Source organism: Teleopsis dalmanni, chromosome 1 (assembly GCF_002237135.1).
Source record: "Teleopsis dalmanni isolate 2A chromosome 1, ASM223713v2, whole genome shotgun sequence".
NCBI classification, from domain to species: domain Eukaryota; kingdom Metazoa; phylum Arthropoda; class Insecta; order Diptera; family Diopsidae; genus Teleopsis; species Teleopsis dalmanni.
The window spans coordinates 23,866,188-23,873,478 of NC_051846.1; the positions used below are offsets into that span (position 1 = coordinate 23,866,188).

Below are 7,291 nucleotides of genomic sequence, written 5' to 3' on the forward strand. Positions count from 1 at the left end.
AAAACTTATAACTATCAAAATATAGTTTTACAAAAGCTGGTGACAGCTCAATGGAATGCAAAAAATTCGAATATAGACAAGGATATTAAAATTGACAGTATTAATATATATATTAGAGATAGAGTTCTTAATTTCTTTCATACTGTGGATATTCATAAAAAATGCAGAACTGGAGTTCAAAGTTTAATATTATAAAAAAGCAACTTACTTTAGTTCAAATTTCAGTGGAATTTTTGAAAGAGCCGGACAACCAAAGAGAAGATGCTCCAGGATTTCCTTTGTGGCCAGTTGTTTGCATTTTTAACATTTCTGCAATGCCGAAAAAAAAATACCAACGAGTATGGTGCAATGCTGTTAATTAAACAATAACGCTGTTTAGATATATTTTTCATTCAATATATGTTTGGATATACTCCGAATGACTTTGTAGGCACTTAAATTATACCACATGCCTTTCACCTACTTTAAGGTGTTCGTTTAGTTCTCTGTATACCTCCAGCTCAAAAAGTACTCGGATTTTGTAAATAAAACACACAAATTTAAATTTTATTCCAAACTTATTTTATCTCCTTCAAAATATGCTCCTTCTGAAGCGATACACATATGCCAACGCTTAACCCAATCTTCCATACACTTTTCATAGGGCCGTACAGGTATGGCTTTTAGTTCCTTCAGCGAATTCTCTTTTACCGATTCAATCGACTCAAAACGCTTACCACGAAGGGGCAATTTCAGTTTCGGGAACAGGAAAAAGTCGCACAGATCCAGATCTGGCGAATATGGTACCTGAGCGATGACAGTGGTGCCGTGCTTGGTCAAAAAATCGCATACAACAAGAATTTTCCACTTTGAGCAGCTTCTAAAGAATATGAGGTTATGGTGCAAACTGTAAAGAACTCAATCGACTAGTAATCGACGATAAAGTGCTAGTCATCATTTCTATTTGAGTTTGGCAAGAAAATCAAAAATCTTTATTAATTTTAAAAGATTCTTTATTATTTCTAGTAAAGAACTATTCCCTTATTCCCATGTATCTTTTACATGAGTTTTTAAAGGAGGAAATCCGAATGCTTTTTTTAGAATGTATACTAGTATGTTTTATTAAATAGCTTTATAAAAAACTAACATAAAGTTTCGTTAGGAATTTTTAATACTATTATTTTTAATACTAGTATTCATAATATTTATGTATATTCATCTATTTTCAGTTCAAAAACATGTTAGAAATTAAAAGGGGTGTATTTCTGGCTCATCGAAATACCAAAAATGATCTATTAAAAAAATTAAAAGTAAGGCGTCAACAAATGAGAATAAATGTGACAAATAAATGGAGAATTTACAAACAACAGGACTTTAAAAATTTTGATATATTTCATTGTGCAATTAAGCCTTGTTAGTAACTTTAACTACAACAAATATATAAGAGTTTCAACAAAATTAACATGTCTATTTTAGATATTCTGTTTGCACAAATATTCGGTCTCATGCCTCTCAAAAATACACTATCAACCAGTCCTAACCGCTTAAAATTTAGCATCCACTCTATAGCAATGATTTTTACCGCCCATTTTGTAATTTTCGGTGGTTTGAAGACTTTGCATTTCACTGCCGAAATGTTAGCAGCTGGCCTTAATGCGAAAAATATTGGTAAGCATCCGAAAGACACATCCGAACACTGATCAAAAGTGCAGTTTACACAAAAATGTACTGTTCTTTTTTTCTGGCACTTAAGGGTTTCTTCCAGTGACGATTGAGTACTCTTAGAAGACACAATATATTTAATAATTTATTCTTTTTTTTTACAGTTGGTATTGTTTTCTTTTATATAACGTTTGTGATTTGCATCAATTTTTTGTATTTGGCTAAAAATTGGCCAACTTTGATAAGGTATTGGACTCAAGTGGATCTCATTTTTCTTCTACCTCCATATGAACCTCTCAAGTGGACAATTCGTAAAAAACTTAAAGTAATTGCATTCATTTTTGTAGTGATTGCAAGTGGTAAGTTTTAAGCGCAGACACAATTTTTTATTGCTACACACGTTATATTATTATTATATTCAATATATTTCATATGCAAAATATAATTAAAAATAATCAGGAATGTTCAGAGTATCTCTATTTGTCAATCATTACATATTTTTTATTCAAAGTAACGCTCTCAAAACAAATGCCAGAATTTTTTTCCAAACTTAAAACACTTTTGGGATCTCTTTTCGATATGCCATTCAGTTTCAAATTTCAAAAAGTATCAAAACCTTAACCTTTCTTTTTTTTTTCAATCTCGATTGATAGAAAAAGAGTCATAGCGATTATGTCCGCTAATTACGGTAGCTAAGGCAAAATAATTTTTTTTTTTCAAAAGAATCACAAACATACATTGATCTATAAGTGGTACCATGTCTACGACACCACAATTGCGAATTGTTCACAATCGTGAACGCAAACGAAATGAAATTTATACATAATAATAATGATTAATCACACGATTATATACATTGCAGGATGTATAATGGTGCACCACTCTATTAAAATTGAAGATAGTCGTAAGAAAGAACAGTCAAACTGTATTGTCTACCATAAGACTGTCTGAAGAAAGCAAGCGCCCAGAAATTTATTGTTTATAGCGAATGATTTTTCTGGTCAAGAATTGGCTTCAAGAGAGTCAGGAGAGTTGAGGTTGCTGGTGGGATATTTAACACCTTAACAAAATGGGTCTGTCCTAAAAGATAGATTGTCGTTTAGGCAGAGTCGAAACTTCCAGTCACATTCTTTGTGACTGCCCAGTCTTGAGCTGTGCCTGGAGGAGGTCACTGGGTCGAGAACTACTCTCCCCTTCTGACATTAGGAGGTCGTCAACAGCTGACATTCTGGCTTTTATTCGAAATGCGAAATGTCTTCTGTTCGGTTAGGGTCTGTTGCAACACAAAATATTCTATACTATGCTCGTAATACTACTTTATATATAAAAGTACCCACTTTTGATACAAAATAAGGTACTGAACTAAAAAAAACACCTTAGTTTTATGTGTTAAATTTTTCCACAATTAATTATAACGCGAGCCATAAATAATCTCTATATAAAAAAATCATCATATAACATCATATCACCTATCACTCCTATAATATAATTAGATTATTTTTCAACATAGTGGATCACATAGTGTTTTTTTATTTATACTTGTATATTAAATATGTATTCTATATATTATACTATTTATACAATTACAATTTTATTGTAAATCATTTCTTACCGAAGCCGAACATGTCATGTACCATTGGTCAGAATACTACTCTTTCCGCATGTTGCGCACACATTGTGAACCGGGCTTATCTAACACATTGCGGGACTACGTTGAGGGAAAGTATACAGATATTTTCACATATGTACCTTACAATGGGCTATTTGCTTTTTATGCAGTTGTACGTATGTTGGATACGGTTACCATATAATCCAAACTTTATGTAAACTATTAGCACTATTCAAAAGAGTGGTATCATTTTTTATATTACAACTTTCTTTACTATAATTAAACTGCCATTAAATCAGCAGATCTTTGCAATATACAAGGGCACTTGTAATTTCCAGAGCTTTAAACTGAAGGTGCTACTACTTTACATGATATTGATAATATTTTTAATATATCGTTCTTTTGTTGTGATATATTTAATTGTATCTTCTAATACTGCTAGTTTCTAAATGGAATGTTTACTGTGATTTGGAATTTTCCGGATTTCTTTATTATATTGATCAGCTTGGGATTAAGTACACGTTTTCAACAATTTGCCACACGTATACAAACTCTGACAGGACGTGTAAGTCTATTTATTTAAGCTAGAGTCCAGATTTAAAATATTAATACTTCATATCCCAAATACATAGTTTGTGCCGGACTCATTATGGTGTGAACTTCGGCAACACCACATCAAACTCTGTGAACTCATGGAATATGTGGATGAGCAACTTTCGAATATAGTTTTAATATCGGCACTTAATAACATGTATTTTATATGTAATAAACTTTTAAATATTTTTTCGTAAGTATCGCTATCAATTTCGGCTTCCACACCTATTTCAAGAAATTAATTGATATTTTTTTAATATTCTTATTAAAGCAAACAACGTTGGCCAATCAATTATATTTATTTTTGGTTTTCGTTAATTTTTCTCTTGACTCGCAGTGCTGGAGTATTTCTGTTTGCGGCAAAAATTCATGATGCTTCGCTGTTGCCACTTAAAACCTTATATCTGGTACCCAGAAGTTGTTGGAGTGAAGAGGTCGTGCCCAGTGCAATAAATGAATATTATTTTTATATTTACTTTTTCATATTACTTTTTTTGTGTTTAATATTTTGATTCGAATTTTTACAGGTGCAACGTTTTACGTCCCAAATTACCGATGAATGCATTGCTCTAAGTGGAAAACGTTTTTTCTTCGTAACCCGCAAAAGTTTATTTGGCGTAAGTTGGCCACTTCATCATTGATGAACATTCGGTTTTAATTTCACTATACATTCCCATTAAATTGCAGTTGGTGGCCACAATTGTTACCTACGAATTTATGTTATTGCAGTTCGATGCCAACAATCGAAAGTTGGGCTTACCAGATTTATGCGGTTTTGTGAAAAGTAATTTAACTCAGAAAGCGTAATAAAATTTCAATTACAAAAGAATAAAAAATATTAAATTATTATTTTTATAGTATTTTTAATTTAAATATTGAGAATATTCTTAAAAAAATTATTTTAAAAATAGTTTTTTTGTATATTCACATGTTTTAAAATAAATAACTACCTGTAAAGTAACAAACGATATACTTTCATCCTTTAATCAAAATAGAGAATAGGATTGTAGAGCGAGTCGAATAGCTTAAAAGATAATACAGTCAGACTTCCATAATTTGAAGTACCATTTTGCAAAGAAAAGGTACAACTTATGAAAACTTCGAGTTAAAGACTTTTTGTAATTGTATGTAATTTGCTCTCTAAACCCTGTTCCACTATATGTAATTCAAGAAAACTCAAGTTATAGAAGTTTGAGTTATGGAAGTTTAACTGTATAAATTTACATGGCATGTCTGTGAAGTTAATATCATTTCTACGCTTGATAAAAAAAAATTAAGTTATAACCGAACACGTAGCCCTGAGGGTGAGCTTGAGAAACAAAAGAAACAATCCTCCACATCCCTTTGAAATACATAAATAGAGGAATTATATATATATACAGAAAAGACCGAGATGGAGATGAAATGACAGTGTTCGACAGATCTGAGAAATATGAATGCCACTAACTGAAAGAAAAAAGCCAAAAATAGAGAAAAAGAGAGGAATGTCGTAAAACAAGCTTAGGTTCTATGTAAAACACTCTAAAGTTTTATATAAACTGCATAGCTATGGATGGATGGACATATCTTTTCATTATTAATTAATCGTTTCTCCGATATAGTGTTTGAATTGTGTTGCTGTACGGCTTTAACATATTTACACGATTTCTTGCTTAGTTTGCAAGCTGCATTTTTCAAAAATAAGAATGAGCTATTTAGATTGGTATAAAGCTTTAACATCGGTCCATGACTTCCCACGTAATTTGAATTACAGTATTTCTTCGCATTAGCGTCATTTAAATTTAATTTACAAAGATGTTCTGAAAAGTAAATTATTTTTAAGAAGAAAAAACTGATTGGACTGCTATATGATTTTAACATCGATCGATGACTTTCCACTTAATTTATATTATATATATCTTACAAAGAGCGTATACTGCATTTATTTAATAGGAGTAAGCTGTTTAGATTGCTATAAAGCTTTCACATCGGTCCAAAACTACCCAAATTATTGATATTCAATATATCTGCGTTATTTGATTTTGTTTAGTGAAAATTAAAAAAATTTAGTTTAGATTGTTATATGGCTTAACACCGGTAAACTCCCACATACTTTGTATTCTATATATATTCGTATTGAACTAATATGATTTTTTTTGTTCAAAGAATAAACATTTTAAATGTTGTAAAGGTTTAACACTAGTTCCCGGTCATAGGGTATTTTCGGCAATTGCAGAGCAGACGAATAAGCCAGAAAGAATGCTTCAAGATCTCACTAGGAACACTTAAGTGTTAGCATATCGCTAACGTCATGCAAAGGTCTTTCGGTAGGTTTACTTACAGGCCATTGTAAACTAAGGAACCATGCTAGAAGTTTAGATCTACTATTCAATCAAACCTGTCGCAGATGTGGAGAAGACGATGAGAGTGCCTCTCATCTACTATGTTTTTGCCCAGCTCAACCACGGCGGCAATTCAACATTTTAGGAGCTCACTTTCTTGATGATCTTGGTCAATTACAAGACCTGAGACAAAATAACATTTTAGATTTCGCCGAAAGGTTCTAAGTGGTTTTAAACCCTGAGTGTTTCCCACAATGCGCCAATAAGCCTAAGTAGATCCACCAGGGAACACAGGTACATAACTTCCCATAATATTTTTATTATATATTTCGTACGATTGGTGCAATCTAAAAATTGGGTATCTCACGGAAAGGCTTAGACAGTGTGAAATTTAAATACTCTCCTTTGCAAGTTTTTTGTACCAGTTTCGTTACTATCGATTCCATTACGCTCAGAAATCAAGGTGAGTGTGACATTTGTATAAAACATTTGCAACTTTGAACCTAATAGTTTAAATATATAATGAAGGCGGCATTTCTTATTACTTATTATATTATTTTTACATTGTTATTATATTAATATTATATTATTTTTAGATTAAAATTATTATTATTATATTATTAGTATATTATTATTATATTATAATAATATAATATTATTTTAAAATAATATACTTATTATTATCTTTATATTATATATTTAATTATTGTTATATGGTATTCTCTTCCTCAGAACTTTTAAAAAAATTTTAAAAAATGAAGATATAATAAAAAAATATAATATAGAAAATATTATGTTTTTCAATTTATAAAAAAAATTAATATAACCGTTTTATGGTATTAGCTCTAATTATGATTAATTACAGAAACTGCGTTCATTAAACTTCAGGAACACACCACAATTTCAATAGCAATTCCTGACAATAACTTGAGACGTACTGTGCGCTTGCAATTATCCTGTCAGAAGTTCCATTTGTTGATACGGTTCGGTGCGTGCTCTGACCAAATGTATAACCAAAACAGAAACAATAACTGCCAAAACCAACCCCAGTAGCACGTGAACTCTATTGTTTACTTGTAAACTTGACCAGCAACATTTGCTTTGTATGCCATGGGTTGTCATGGCA

At 31.1% G+C, this 7,291-nt stretch overlaps 1 protein-coding gene across 1 annotated transcript in view; it reads right to left on the reverse strand.

Annotated features, from left to right (window-relative positions):
* The window catches only part of LOC119678424 (neuropeptides capa receptor-like), a 217,590-nt gene that overhangs the window by 108,002 nt on the left and 102,297 nt on the right, over positions 1 to 7,291 (reverse strand). The window lies entirely within an intron of this gene.